Below are 16,213 nucleotides of genomic sequence, written 5' to 3' on the forward strand. Positions count from 1 at the left end.
CCCTGCCAACCAGCAGCAGGAGAGCGCAGAAACTCTGTTTCTCCTTTAGTAAACCACTAATATCTTTGCTCACAAAACGTTCATTATAAAAATTCAAGCTCTGTAAAGCTGGCAGGAAACATCAGTTCTCACAAGCAGTAGAACAAGGAAGCCTCTGTAAAACTCGAGCTGGATAGCCTACCAGACCTCAGGTATCAAGCAAAGACCCAAGAAGTGAACCTTGCGCCACACGCTGAAAATTAGCAGTTTCTATCCGACCCCAATTCGATAGCTGACTTCCATGACTGATGGTACCTGTCACTTGAGACCAGCTGCAGGAACAGACGTGTACTTTTGCCAGAAAACAATATCTTATAATACACATAAGGAAGATAAAATATAAAGAAAAAAGCAGTAGCAATGGATCTAAATTAGCATTTTTCCCAACCCTTCAGCTGTTAAAAAAAAAAAAAAAGGCTTCATCACGTAAGACCATCCTTAGACAGGTGGAGCTGGCTGGAGCTGCGGCGCCACGGCAGAGCAGTGGTTGCCATCAAACACCCTGCAGAACGGAGCAGGAGCCCTCCTAACGGTGTGCCCAGGAAGGGTGCAAACCCACTGGTGTGCTCCTCACACCTTCAGTACTGCTGCTGAAGGACTTGGTGCAAACGAGCTTGTGACGAGGGCCTGATTTCTCACTTCTGCTTGTGTTACTGTTTGTAGAGCAGCAAGAAAGCCCCTACCTTGTCTCTGCACCAGCTCTGGAGGACTCCTGAGCGTGCCATCTCTCTAACAGCCATTAAGTGTCTACCAAAGACATAAAGCTGTGATATAAAGGGAAAATCCTTCTACCCTAAATGGTGAGCAAATGTTTATCTAGCCTATTAAGTGACGTCCAGCTGACTTATTGGTGTCAAAGCTTTGCCCATGAAAATAGTCTTTCATATTACTGATAAAAATAGGTCTGTTGAAAGAATCACTACACCATATACAACAGCTACTGATGAAGGATCATGAGAAAAATATAGAAATACTTATTTGACAGAGCTGCCCCTTGAAGTGGGAAGGCACATACAGCAAGAAACATTCCCACCGAAGAAGTTTGGGTATTAATATTAAATGTGAAAAGACAAACCATTATTTTAATTCTTTTCTTCCTATTTTCCACAAAGGTTGCACTTCTTGCATTAATCTTCTAAGCGAAGTTTTTACGACCGATTGCCTGCACACTATGAGAAGTTTCTCCATCCATTACACGCAGGGAAACGGGCCTTGCTGTGTAGGAAAATATTTGTTACATCTTATCAGGGTGACACATAATCTAACAACAATTACAGCAAGCCCATATTTTGTACTATTTCGGTTTCAACGTGAAAAATAGTTCTAATATTAAACCTGGGCTGGGTGGGGGTTATAGTAACCAGTTGAATATTATAAGCTGTGATTTCCTCTCAGCCATGGGGTAGTGCCATGCTCAGATCCTGCTCTGAGACCGTGGACACCCATAAATCCAGTATACGTGCCTCCTATGCAGATGCCACGGTGTGTTAGCAACTGAAAGTTGATTCCCCCCTTTATTATATATCGAGGTCAGGCACTGTCATGTCTTCAGCTTCCCTGTGGCTAAAAGCATCTCAAAGGTACTGAACCTTTATAAGAAAACAGGAGGTGCTCTGCGAGCAGACATGGCCAGGAGACCACTGATGTCAAGACAAAATAAAGCCAGCCCCCCACAGCCTAAAACCTTTATCCTAAAACCTTTTCTTCTCAAAAACTGGTCCAAGCTGCCTCAGTGGAAAAGATGAAAATTTAATTTGAAATTAAGTTAAATTTGCACTTCCTTTGGAAAAACCTTCAAGTGTTTTTTTTTAGGACGCCAACTGAAGATTTTCAAGAGGAGAGGCCCTAACACTGCTCACCTGACCTGCCCCCTCTCCGCCCAGCCCAGGAGCCCCCAGCCCAGCCCCAGCCGCCGGCACAGAGCGCGACAGATTCCTGGTGTGACACCAGGCCAACAAGGAGAACGAGGAGTGACTGCAGCACGTTTCGGGCTCAGGCAAGGAAGCAAACAGCATGCTCACATCTGCCTCCACATCTGCAGCTAACGCGTGCCTTCTAAGGAAACAAGAACTCACGTTCCCAGGCCTGCAATGAGAAGCGGGAAGCGGCACAAGCTGAGATTTTTAGCCCCAGTTCTGCACGCAGCGAGAAGGGGGGCCCATGCTCCCTGAAGGTGAGGCTGTTTGCCTGGCAAGGACCTCTGTAGCCAGTGCCAGCAGGGACAAAAGCAGTGTCCCCAACCCGTCCCTGGACCCAGGCACTGTCCCTGCAGCTGCTAATTCTGCAGCACGCTGACCTCCCCTGGGCACCACCAGCTCCTCCTGACGGGTGCTGCAGGCTCGTGGCCATCACGGCTGTGCTCAGGGGCAGTAATTTATTTCCAGCTGCCTGTCATGGCACTGCTGTCCTGACTATTATTCCCCCTCAAAAACAATGGTGAAACCAGCAGGTATCGAGCATGTTGTCATCTCAGACCATACAATGGATTTTATTTGGCCCAGTGACATACCTAACCTCATCACCTACATTTAGGAAATTCATTTGAGCCCCAGAGCATTGTAATAAGATGAAGCATGTAAAAAATAAAAATAAAAAATAAGGCCATCTAGTAACCTTGTGTCCAGCCCAGCCATTCCCTTGGTTTGTTTCATAGTTTCGGATGGAAGTCCCAGGTGGGTGCATGGCTCCACAGACTGGGATCTCTGCACCAGTGCTGCAAGAGATTATTTTTGTCCTGGGAAGCTTTCAATCTTCACAACAAAGACAAACAGCATATCAGTGTCAAATACAGAGAGCAAAAGCTCAGGTCTGTGCTGGGGAGGGCAGGCAGGTGAGAGCTCCAGCCATCCAAAGTACGTCAGGTGGGGCCAGGAAAAACTCAGTCATGGTGAAATTACATCCTGTTGTATCACAGGGAATTACTGCCCCTCTCCAGCAGGGAGAATGGGATTGGAAACACCCCATGGGGAAAGTGTGCCTGCAGCGGTGGTGGTAGCACCGCTTGCCTTTCTGTTCCTGCCACGTGAAGAGCCAGCGGGGTGCAGGGACCATCGCTCGGCCCCAGTGGTGCCCGGGAGCTGGGACAGGGCTCAAGGGCTCTGCTGTGAGCAGAGGAAGAGCTCTGTGTGCGTCAGCACATGGCACGAGTGGAAGGGGTTTGCTGTACTGTGACCCTCAGTGCTTTGAGAAGCTGTAAGAGCCGGAAGAGTAGCGTTGTCTGGGGGTCAGAGCAAAGACTGAGTCATTTCTACGCTGCAAAAATCAACTGTGTTGAGTAGTTTCCCCATTTCATTAAGATGTTTGCAGACAGGACCAAATTGTTCATAATCATCTTAGTGGAATGGCGCTACAGCAGCCAGCTTGTAACCTGATTTCTTTAATGCGATTAAGGGACAATTTGATACCATCTGCAAAAGCAATCAAAATACTGCAACATATCCGTGCTCTGCGATAACCATAAATACGATGCAAACATGACCTCATCTCATGTTTAAAAGTGTCTTGGCAAGGGTGACAACCTCCCTGCTTGGCCTTGGTGCCGTGCCCAACTCCTCGGTGCAGTACTTCAGTCAGAGTTAGCAAGAGACCAGCCGCAGTCCCAGAAAGCACTTGGAAATCTGTTTTGGTTTACAACTGACCAGATTTGCATTACTAAGTGAACACAGCCTTCACTTGTCGTGAGGCTGCTTCAGATCTATGTAGGTTGAAGGACAGACTTCTTTTAACTTCAGTTTTTCCATTTTTGCCTCAGACCACTGGGCATCCCCACCACTACTTGTAGCTTGGGCACGTATAATGCGTTATGGTGTTAAACCCCAGCTTCCTTGCATTTAGATTGCATTGCATGTCAGCACCACCGTGTTCTTGAACTCCACTTTTGAGGTGTATTCATAAAAGAGCTGCAGTCTCCCACACATCACTGTTACGTTGTGCACAATAATGGATTCTAGGAAACTATGTTTTAGAGATCATGGGCATGTTACAATGAAGATGCATCCACACCACTCCAAAAACCAAGCCTCCCATGTATAGATTCGCATGCTGAGGCTGGTAGGATTAGCAGAAATTCAGGAATTTAGATATCGGGTATGTGTTCTCCCGAAGCAAGACAGTGCCTAGAAGGAGCCCAAGCCTCAACGAAGCCCAGGCTGTTTACCTTTCTAAATGGACACAGGCATTGGAGTTCCAGAGGTCCCTGTTCCTACAGCTCCAGGCCGTGGAGACGCCAGCCTAAAGACTTCAGAGAGCGCTACAAGACAAAGGCTTTATTTCATCATTTGAGCACAGAAAACCGCATCCGTGCCATCTCTGCAGGGGATACACAAGAGGTTCATCCTTTAAGTGCATGGCTCTGGATGTCCTGGGTCCACGCCAGCCATCCAGCCCTCATTTCTTCCTACTTGCTAAGATCTGCACGGAGGCAGGGCTCTGTCCCCCTGCTGAACCATCCTTACCCATGCTGGGCTCAACTTTTCTGGGAGGATGAGGGGACTGTTCCTCGAGGACCGGCCTCACCACCACTTATTATCAACGTTTATCACAGCCACATGGTTTGCACTGCCGCCAACTACTGTCTGCAGAAGTTATCTGCTTTCACGGAGAAGGCAGAAAGCAATCACCATTCAATTTTTGAAAGCCATCCAGAACAAAATACTTCTTACCAAGACACTGTCTAACCCTCCCTGCTTTCCTCCTGATCCTACGGGGCTTGGGATGATGGGCCGCAGAGACCGGCGCTCCCCGCTTTTACAGACAAACCCCTTTGATCCAGATTTACTCATAATCCCCGCTTTTATTAGGATAAAAACAAAAACAGATGCAGATTAGCAAATCAGTTGTAGGTACAAGGGAGCAAATATGCAGAATAAGAGAGCCAACTGCCAAATGCTAATGCTAAAGAATTCAAGCCCAAGGGCTTTGTCTGAGGGAGGGACAGACAACCGCAGCGCGGAGCCAGGCAGCCTGGAAAGCTGCTGGAAACCACAGGAGAAAACTGCACTCAAGGACGTCGCTGCTTATCCCTTCAATTAAAATAGACGTGTTCCTTAAATGCGATGGAGCAGAGCCCCCTCCATGCCTCCCCCAGACCTCGTGCCTGCTGCTCTCCCCAGCCTGTGGACACGGGGCCACCAGCATCTGCACCAGGGTGGGAGATGCTGCATTCCCTGCATTTTTCCAGCACGGATGTGAGTGCTCGGAGGGGCTGATCCCCAAGTGATGGCACAGGGGGCTGCAGAGGAAGGGGAAGAGACTAACAATAAGGTGATTTCTCTGGTATGCAGGAGTCCCTGGACATCTCCTGCTTCTGATGCGTGGCAGGTGCCTACGTGGAAGCATCACCATGCAGCCACTGAGCCCATACCTGGGGCTTTGGGCTAACACACAGACATCTTCCACACAGGAGGAGCTGTAAGTGCACGATGGGCAACACCACACACTGGAGAGGAGGGCATCGTGCCCCGGAAGGCAATCCTCCTTTGGGGAACGAGGCTGCACAGTGCTGCTGAGGAAGGGGATAGGACTTGGGGCTGGCTGGATCCAAAGGCTGGAGCCACACTGCCCAGAGCAGGACCTCTGCTGCAAGGGAACTCAGGGCTTGTAACCACATTTCCTCCTGTGGGCTGAGGAGGCAAAAAGGCTGCTCCTCTGTGCTCACTCTGATGCAAACCTGTGCACACAAGAACTCTGCTGGTTTTCCACCAAGGACTCCCTGTGTGGGGCTGCCTCCTGGCTCCCCCTGCCCCGCTGCACGGGAGGAAGGGGCTCCCAGAGCTGCTCCTCTCCATGCTGGGAGGAGGCCCCCTGTCCCCTGAGGGGACAAGGTGGGAACACGAAGGAACTCCAGACCTGCAGCGCGCTCCCCTCTCCTGCCAGTGCGGCTGGCATCACCTCCAGCTTCACTTTGTGATTAATGTTCTTCCAAACTTTCCCCGGCTCCCCGCGCTCCCACTTTCCGTCACCCTTCTCATTACGGATGTATCTTTGCATCGGGGAGAGCGGGAGGGAAAAAAAAATGTTCTTTCAGGGTGACAGCTGAGCGAGGGCTATATTATTAAAGGTACCAATCATAGGTGCCGAGCTATCATCGCACGATGAATGCGCTTGTCAGGAGCCGCAGCGGCGGCCGGGGGAGCGCGGCGGGACAGCGGCACTCGCGTCCTCGCTCCTCTCCCCCCGCTCTCCCTCTCCCTTTCACGCCGGCCACCTCCGCTCGCCTGAACTTGGACCTTCCGCGGCGACAATTTCTCTGGCCTCGACAGCACGATTAATTTCTCCTGCCCTCCGCGGGGCCTCCGAGTGCGGTGGAAGTCCAGCTGGCCTGCTGCTGATAAGATGTACCTTTTGATTTGTTTTGTCTTTGATTGCCTTTTCTGTCACCTACAATGGCTGGCCGCCTGGAGACCCCCACATCGCCTGACTGACGGATCTATTTATCTATAGGCTGCTCCTCGCCTTCTCCTCCCCCTCGCTCCCCTCCTTCCCCCAGCCTCTCCTCCTCCCCCAAAGCACCACCTTGTACCGCTGAAGTCCCCGTCTAATAGAAGCCGTGAAGGCTCATCCACCATAAAATACATCTGCCATCCTCCTTCTCGCCAAGATAAAAGCCTGTCAGTGTTACTTTCCAATTCCAGGCAGCTTGATTAATGGTGAAAAGCCACCGCGAGATCGACTTCTGGTTTTTACAAGTGCTGTCAGCCGGCCCAGGGTTATGCGAAACACACACTCGGAGAAAACAAAACAAAATGAGAAAAGGTTGGGTGGGGAGGGAGGAGAGGGACGGGAGGGAGGGGGCGAGGGTAACCAAATCATATTAGGCTCAAGACTAAATAAAATAAGAACCTGGAGCCATCAAACCCCTGTCAGCCGGGTGCAGAAATACGCTCCGCGGCTCATTGTACCAAGGCAAATTATGGCAATAATAAATCATTGTTGAAGGAAGATTGTTGATAATTTTTTTTTGGATGGTGGCATTCAATAGGGGCGCCGGGACACCTGCCACTGGGCTCGGAGTGGGAGCCGGAGCAGGTTATTAGCCTGTCACTCAGCCCCCCCTCGCCCCATGGGGATCGCAGGCAGTGGGGCTGGAATAAAAAGTCTGGAAAGAGAGATATTAAAAAAAATAATAATTAAATCGCGGATACATTCCTACTGGGGGAAAGGAAAAACAAAAAGGGAGGGGGTCAATAGAATTACAGCATTCTTCACAGCACTTGTTTTTGATAAAGAGTATTTTACAGCGGCCCAGCCTCGTAGCACTTCAACTGTCCTGCTCCAGCTGTCACCGGGACACCGCCACCTCTGGGGGACACAGCTGGCTGCGGAGCACAGCAATGCCCCACAGGCTGGAAAAAAAATACAGCCCGGAACAGAAAGCGGAGATCTTCCTGAACTACCAGTGCTGGGCTTGACTGGTTAAGAATGGCGTTCCCTCAGGAGGCTCGCTCTGCAGTGAGCAGCACCAGGATGTGTGGGGCTGTGAGCACCCCGATTTGTGATTCCAGTAGAGCCATGACACTTCTTGCAACACAACACCCTTACTACACAGAGCACTTCTCACTTCTTATGATAAGGAAGACTGCCCTCAGTCAAGTCACTATAGCACCTCTGCACCTGCAGCAAGTTTTCCTTCCAAGTGGATGAACACCAGCATTCACATGCTGAGATCTGTCTGGGTCACAGGAGAAGGTGCAAATACCCCAAATTGCCCAGCAAAATAAACCACAGCTCTGCTTTCACCACACCTGCTTGAGCAGAGTTTAACGTTGCTTCTTCTGAACTGGAAGGGCAGGTTGGTTGGTCAGCAGGTACTATCCCACCTCTACCAGTGCAAGGAGAACGCTGGAAAAGCGGACTTTAGTCTGCAATGACCTCACGTGTAACTCATTCTGCCCATTTGGAGGGGCGACATGAAAGCCAACACATTGTATTTAGCCTTTTGGGGCATACAAAGTCACCAGCCCAGCTCTCAGAGTCAGACATTGCACTATTTGCCCATCACACTGGGCAGGACCTCCAGCCGCCTGTGGAGATACCACCCATGTGGACTGCTTTGGGTGTTACCCACATCCCTTGATTCATACCTGCAGTCCAAGCACCCAGCATCTCGCAGGGCAACAGCAGCCCAAGCCTTACACACAAAGGCAAGGCTGCTGCTATTTAAATGAATAAAGGAGAGACATCTCACGCAGAGGAGGAAGAAGAGAATAGAAGAGAAAATCTACACCAAAAAATGAAAATATAAAAGATTTAAGGAAGGAAAATCTACAGAACAGGGAAGTGAAAGGCAGAAATAATCTAACAAAAGGCAGCAGAAAGCACAACCAGAGAGGGAGAATAATCCCTGTGTATACTGGAAGCAATCCCAAAGAAAGCGAGAGGAGAACCAGAAGAGAGACATGGCATTTAGCAGAAGGCTGTGTATTATGAGAGAACAGAGGAGGCAGAGAGAGATGAAGAGAAGAAAGGTGAAAAGGCACCAGACAGACAAGCAACTCCCAGAGGGCACAGCAGGCTGCCCGGCAATGCTCTTCCTAGGAAGCTGATGCCAGCAAAAGAAGAAAAAGAAAAAAGTGTTCAAGTACAGAAGCAAATCCATCAAAACCCCAGACAGAGGTTTTACTTCACATTGTGAAATAAATCATGCATTCAATTTGTATTAGAAACTCCTCCAGAGCCACACGCTTTCCAAACCAGCACGTACCCGGGACCTCAAACCCTGCACCCCTTTTATCCCGTCGTATCCTCAAGCAGCTGCATTTCCCTCCGTTACCTCGCTAACCAAGAGCCCTCATAACCCAGCCCACCACAGCCTCCCCTACACCTCAGCCGCGGCACCAGACCCTCATCGCCCAGCCCACGACCACCAGGCAGCAGGGACGGGACCCCCGCTATGCGGAGGAGGGCCAGAGGGCTCCGGGCCCTCGGCTCCACAACGTTCCCATTGTCGGAGCTCCCCTTGATCGTCCCGATGGTGAGAGCCGTCAGACGGGGCCGGCGCCCGGCCTGTGCAGATGTGAGGGATGGCAAATGGGAGCTGACAGAGGGGAGCAGCGGGGCAGGGCCGAGTGGAAACGGGAGGAAGCGGCAGAAGGCCAGCAGGTAGGGCCACCGCCGCGCGCGCTCGTCATGTGGAGGAAGCCATCGGAGGCTCCCTTTGGAGCAGGAGTACGAGGCAGCTTTTCCATCTGGGCGAAGTTAATGACTTCCACACGCAACGGGATGGCTGATGAGTCTCGCATATGCGCGGCAGACGTGCCCAAAGTCTGCAGAGATCTCGGGGAGGCACGGGCTTGGGCTCCTGCTCCCATCCTACCCGTGACCATCCCCACGGCACGGCCCCTGCCCTGGGACACCGCTCACACCCCTCTTCCCACAGCTCCCCAGACCCAGTACAGCCACAGCTCCTCCTGGCCAGGAGACCCCACAGCAGTGGAAATGGGGTTGCCAGAAGCTGGGAAGGCCCAATTAAAACACAGTACTCAGGAAAGCACTATAAAATGCTTTTACACATGTTAGATTTTGAAGCAGTCACATTACTTCTGTATTCCATTATTTGAAAAAATCTTTCCCTAAAATATTCCAATCTGCATTATTTGCATTAAAACAGTAGGGAGCTATAATTCCTGCTTATTGCCAGCCAATTTTACTTAGTCTTCAATACTGCACCACTAACAACATTACAATAAGTCTGTATCGAAATCTCACAGCCTTTTTTTCTTCACAGCTAGTTCTCCTAAAGCAAACTTGAGTGTATCTGCACTATTAGGTCTGTATTTAAATTCTATTTCAGAGCCGTAAGATATAACCTTTTCTGTATACATGTTAGCAATATTGATGATTCTTATTTTCAGTATCTTACTCCGTCCTGGATAAATGTATTTCTTTTCTCCTGTAGCACAAGAATCTTTGCATGAAATGCAATTTCACTTCTAATGTAGTCCATATTTTTAATATGATACAGTAAAAGAAATACTATTTCATAAACATAACAATTCTCCTTATGCTCTGTAATTACACCTAGCATTGTTTCTCATCATTAGAAAACCAAGATGGTTTAGCTCAAGCAACAGCTCTGGAAGATATTTCACTTTTCCTGAGAAACTCAGGAGCTTTCTAAAAATGAGATTCCCTTCACTTTTCATTGGCTTATTTTTATTTTTATTTTTTTTTTCCCTTATTATTATATTTATTTTTAAATTCAACACCTTCCTTGTGACCACCTCCCATGCCAGGCTTGAATACCACGTGCTGTCAAGCCTGGCGGGCCGCTCCCTGAGCGGAGGGAGGCAGCTGAGTCTGTCACACACATCTCTCCACGTCCACACAGCAATTCGCATATTCATGTGGCAAGAAGCGAAAAAAGGGCCTGTACTTGCTGCTATCACACCTTTTTCCCTCCCACCAAGTGCCAGTGCGGTGTATGAAGCAGCTTTGCCCTGTTGCTGCAGCCACAAGCTGGCTGCCTCGAGGAGCAGACAGAGACAGACAGCAAGCACTGCCTGATCAATGGACTTGTGCCCAACTCTTTATCACAAGTAGGACAGGCAACAACTCAAAATATTTTTAGGTAGATATTGAGACCGACAAAGCTAACTGCACAGAGGCCCAGGACAATCCCCCAGCACCAGAGACCTTCTCTGGGTCCCAAGTGGTGACACCGAGCCCTGCTTCAGCCTCTCCCTTCTTTTATTATCCCCACTACTCGCCAAGTCCGAGAGCTGCGCGTGGGTTTCCAGGCCACTGACCGCAGGAGTGATGTGCTCAAGCTCAGTATTAATGTAACGAACCACAGCAGCAGTGTTATTGAACGGCTCCGGCCTGCCTGGACATCTATATTGCACTAACTTGGATACAGGTGATAGGCACCTAAGATTAGAGAGACCGATAACTGTATACTCCTAAAGGGCCCTGTCCTTCTGGATAGATTTTTCAGAGGATGAATTTACTTTGTCTAATCCAGAAAGCGAGGTCTTTCCCGCAGTATTCAGACATATAACTAGTTTTTAGGGATACGGGACACCCTCCCTCACCTACAAACCACCTCGCTCTTCTCCCGATACCCCTTGGGCCCTCCTCCCAATCACAGAGGCGTTTGGCAAGAACCACACCAGCCTCCTGCCAGAGGATTTTACAAGAGAAAGGCAAAGCCGCCGTGTCAGAGCTGCAGGGTAAAGGCACGAGGCAGCATCCTTCTGGAGCCTGGTGTTACTGACCCGGGATGCCTGCCTGCCAGTGGATGGAGAGCATGAAGAGACAGCTCTGTGCAGGCCCCCAGCCTTTCGCAGCCTCACGCTTGACTCTCACAGGCCTGCAGGTTGTGTTTCAAAAGCAGGGTGCAGGCTGCGAGCTGTAGTTTAGCCTCCCCATAAGCACATTGGGGCTGTGCTCAGCACAGGCAGTTTGGATCCAGTTGGGCCCTCCTATTGTATTTGCGAAACATTTCAAAGGAAAACCATGGGCCAGCAGAAAGCTACCCAGCACTCAAAGTAGCAGACAGCTTGAGGAGTTATTAATAACACTCAGTGAAAGGAAGGGCAAAATCCATAGGACATTCATTGTATACTGCACCGCTCTTCTGTGAAGATTGTTCCCCACGCAAACGCTTCAGAGCATTAACATAAACAAATCCCCACATCCCACTATGAGAAAAATGAAGTCTAACAGGCAGCCAGAGGGGGATAACTGATAGCCAGCCACAGGGTAATGCAGTGACTGTGCAGCAACAGAGTGCATCCTTGCCCATTTCCCTGTGCCAATCCCCTCACAACAGCGTTTTTCTGTTAGTGTAGAGATGCAAAACAAATTCCTTTCATGCAAGCATCTCCCACTACAGACCTATCTGTGGTCACACAAAAAGCCTGAAGTAGGACAGAGGCCTTTACCTGGGATTTTCAATTTATAGGCTGAAGCCCAGGCTAAATAATCATAACTCATGCTTGTTTCTAGAAGACATTTTTACTTCATTATACTCATACAAAGCTCCCTGGGCTGCAGCAACTTAACAGCCTTCAGGTTTATTGAGTCAAGAACAGGCAATTTCATTATTTCTTTGATGACACCTTTGAGAACCCCACCAGCATCAATCTGTCGCCTCTGCTTAGTCAGATGACACAGATTTGAGCTGACTTTATAGTAAGTACTTTTAAGAACTGAGAACACGGAGAAACAGTCTTGCCTTCTCTTACAGTAAATGTGAAGTGTTAAACTTGATGAATTGCAGGCACTCAAAGCTCTGACCATTGCTTAATGAACTATGCATAACGGAAACGCTCTCTGGAGAAGTACAGATACTCTACAATGATGAAATAACATCAAGGCTGTGATCTCTCAGCAATTCCACAGGAACAAAGAAAAGCATAACCACGCTGGCACACGGACCACTCTGACCCTCTTCTTACTACAAGCTCGAGATCACTGCTGACACACTGATTTTAGGCTTAAGGACACAATGAAGTGCACTAGTTCATTAATTAGAAGCTCATGGTTATGTTTAAAAGACACCTATTTTATATGCATACATACGTGCAGTTTGGATCTGTATTTCAGTTTCTACAGAGTTAGCATTTCTTTCACGTGCTTCAAGAAGAGACAACATCAGTGGAAAAGGGAAGCCAAGTACAGGAATGGCATGGCACAGACACGCATTTGAGTCAGGACTCTTGCAGGAACCAGCTGGCTGACCACAGACAAGTCCTAGCCTTCATTCTCTGCACCATTGCTTTATTTTCCACCCTATTTTTAGTTTTATTTTTTTGATTCATATTGAAATCTTCAGCTCCAAAATTTCTCTCATGTTGTAATTACAACCACCACCTACCAAAAAGGGTGCTCCAATGCAAAGCAAGCAATTCTTAATACACGTAACAGCTGAGAATCCCGTTCATAAAACCAGGAACCCTTCTGGTATATTTGTCGTACAACTGGAATGAGATACCCATCACTATTATAGTTTAAAGGACCATGCAAACTTCCAACTATCCACTACAGAAGGGCAGATACAAACTAAATACAAGTAGCAGCAACACACCAATTACAGAAAGTTGTGTTAGGCTTGGGTATCATCATTAGACAAGATAAAAACCCAAATGCTGGCTTGCTTCCATCAACCTATACTACTCAAGAAGTGGGAGAAACTAATAGAACACAGCTCTTTTCTACCAAGCTAAGAATGTTAAAGTGTTCCCTTTCTAAATCTTTTTTTTTTCTGGCCAAGGGTTATGCATGCAAAGCAAGTGGGGCCTGGTTAAATTAGAAGACAAATTTGTGTTGCTTTAAGAAAAAAAAAAAAATCACCAGTTCAAACTCCATCCTCAAAAAGCCTTAAAGAATTAAGATCCTTTTCTGAATATTTTTAACAAACAAATACCCATACCTCACAAGTTCTACAGCCACAGAAAGCAAAGACAACTTTGTAGATGGGAAAGGGAACACCAGGCCAGTCTGGGATACCGACAATAAATGAAACATCAATTTCTACAGCACACAGGTATTCATGGTTTTGTCTTACTGAGGAAATCCAGTAGGCAGATACCCCTTTGTGACTTTAACCCCTATCACCATAACGCACTCACAGTTTGTTGTCAGCAAAATCCTGGCGCTCAAGGGTATTCTTAGAGGTGCTCCTCTTAGGTATAGGCACATCACACCAACACAAACCAGCTTCACATCTCTTCTCACTGCCTTACTTCTCCCCACAGCTCCTTCACATTACTGTCACTTCTTACCCTACTCTCACCACCTGCTCTCCACAGCAGAGCTCTGCAGTCCCAAATCATCATAAAAATGACTACACCTGTAGCCAGAGGGAGCCTTTGCACTAGTTGCTTTAGGCACAGTTCTGCAGCCCTTTGGAATCCAGCAGCAGCAATTCCTTGTTCTTCTGCTAGCAATAAATAAATAAATAGCAATTTAAACAAAAACACAATTCACACTTACATCATGATGCTAATCATGCAAAATATTCTTCTAAGTTTTCTGCTCCTGAATGCCTGGAGCTGCCTTTTTCTTTTATATGCCTTCACATCACAGGAAGACACACCAAAGCTGGAAGAACATCAACTGGCTAAAGGCGTGCTGAGGATAAAAATGGGTAAGAGCCACCTCAGCTGGCTAATACTCCTGCAGCAGTGCTCACACTGTTTTTGGAACCATCCATCTTAGCCTTAATCTATGAGAAGGGGAATCTGGGATGATACATGTGCCACGTATCCTGATTTTCTCCAAGGCAATGCAAAAAGATCTGAAAAATAGCTTTTAAAAAATGGATGTCCTAACCATTCTTCTATTTGCTCCTATTTTAAGCTCTCAGGTATTCATATTGCTGCGAGATTGACTAGCTCAGTCTTCTTGTTCTCCAACAAGAAATATCTGAGTAGGCATCCCATCTCTGACAGCCCACTCTGCAATGACAAAATATATCATGTCTGTGCTCATTCAGCCTCCAGCCCCTCTCATACAACTGCCAAAGGAGGTGCCAATTGTCAGGGTATTTCCTTTCTGCCAAGCACTGCCAGTTTGGCCAGCATCACATTAGCAATAGCCAGAGGATTGTTAGAACCTGGCCCACTGAAGAGTTTCAATTTTAGCAGATCCATGCAGTTGCATGCTATAAAACAGCAGCTTAAAGTCTAGCTGACTAATTAGGTCCCCAGCTTAGAATATTGATTTTGTTTTTAAATGCTTCTTTTCTTGCCTTCTTTCCAATCCCATTGACCGTCTCAATCTAGGCTTAAATTGTATAGCAATATTGAGCAGACTAAGTAGCTGTAACACACTGCCTCTTTGACACTTAGAAGGCTTGAAAAATATTAGACAATGTTCTAAGTATCTATAAATGCTGTAAAAGGAAGGGATCGTTTTTAGCATTTCAGATTAAAACTAGCTCAAGCTTCGCCCTGATTCTAGAACCTACAAAGAAATATTGGTGAACTCTATTCCCAAATTTTTTTACGTTGTATGGCACCCATCAGTGTTGCAGCAAAGTGGAAAAAAAAAAAAAAAGGAGAGAGAACACACATTCAGTACAGATTTAATGCTTATTTTACTGCTCTCTTCCAAATCGCAGAACCCGGTGCCTTGAACTGCAGTGTAACATTGCCACCAGGCGGGCAAATGCTCCCCGTCAGCATGCCAGCACCCGTCCTTCAGGGAGGCTTGATGAAGCTGGAGGGGCCTGGGTTTCACAGGCCCGAGCCCCCCTAACAAGCAGGCATTGTTTGAACACCTGCACATCTCCCTGTGCAGCTGGGAGGGTGCCAGCACCGCCGCTTGCTGCTGGCCACGGTTCAAACCGTGACCTTTCCAGGCAGGAAGCAGGCGAAGGCTGGAGTTTCATGTCAGAAAGCTGGCAGAGGGAGCAGCGAGAGAGAAACCGAGACAGCAGGCCATCCGAGCCACATACCGAACAGAAGTTTCAGAAATGTCATTGGTCTCCCTCCCCGTCCACTTCTTCTGAAAGCCCCTTCTTTGTCGGGGAGAACATGCGGCAGCCAGCACGTGTTTGGAAAGATGTGCACGAGCTGCGGGAACGATGCAGCAGCTCAACCAGCACACAAGGATACGTGAGTTTTAGCATTTGGGGCAGCGAGGATGCATCGCTTGTCACACAACGTCAGTAAGCAAGTAGCAGCTTTACAGAAACTTGTGAGAAGCTCCCCAAAATCAGAAAAAAATAAAGACAACCTTAGGCTTGGTATTCTTTGCTGCTAATGAAGAGCAGTTAGGGAAAAACAGCTACTAAGCCACTCTGCTTCCTCCTTTACTGAAAGCTTCTTACTAAATCTATTTCACAAATGATCACATGTATACAGTGTATGGACAGGGCTATTCTTGGAAGAAATCTAGGGAATGCAGTCATGAAACCTTTCACAAAGTAAAGCAATAACCTTTACAGTTGCAGCCAAAAGGATTTTAAAAAAATCCAACAAAAACAACAACAAAAAGTTGAGCTTGATAAACAATGGGACCTTTTCCTGCCTCCACACTACATGGACATAGGCTTTAGGAACAGGTGAACTGCTAAATAATCTAGAGTTCATTTAAAGCTTCCTGACTAACAGTGACAGAAATCAAACACCATCGCTTATGTAGCGGCACAAGCTTTATGAGCTTTCACATGAAATATGCTGTGACGATGGAATAGCTACACAAAAAATGCTAAAAAACTAAAGGCTAA

At 47.7% G+C, this 16,213-nt stretch overlaps 1 long non-coding RNA gene across 1 annotated transcript in view; it reads right to left on the reverse strand.

Moving 5' to 3' along the window:
* The window catches only part of LOC118173344, a 34,558-nt gene extending 18,375 nt beyond the window's left edge, over nucleotides 1-16,183 (reverse strand). Inside the window, exon 1 of the long non-coding RNA XR_004754144.1 lies at nucleotides 13,611-16,183. This is a non-coding gene — a long non-coding RNA (uncharacterized LOC118173344). The remainder of the gene's footprint in view (nucleotides 1-13,610) is intronic.
* Nucleotides 16,184-16,213: the final 30 nt, after the last annotated feature.

The sequence above is a fragment of the Oxyura jamaicensis genome, chromosome 12, assembly GCF_011077185.1.
Source record: "Oxyura jamaicensis isolate SHBP4307 breed ruddy duck chromosome 12, BPBGC_Ojam_1.0, whole genome shotgun sequence".
NCBI lineage: Eukaryota > Metazoa > Chordata > Aves > Anseriformes > Anatidae > Oxyura > Oxyura jamaicensis.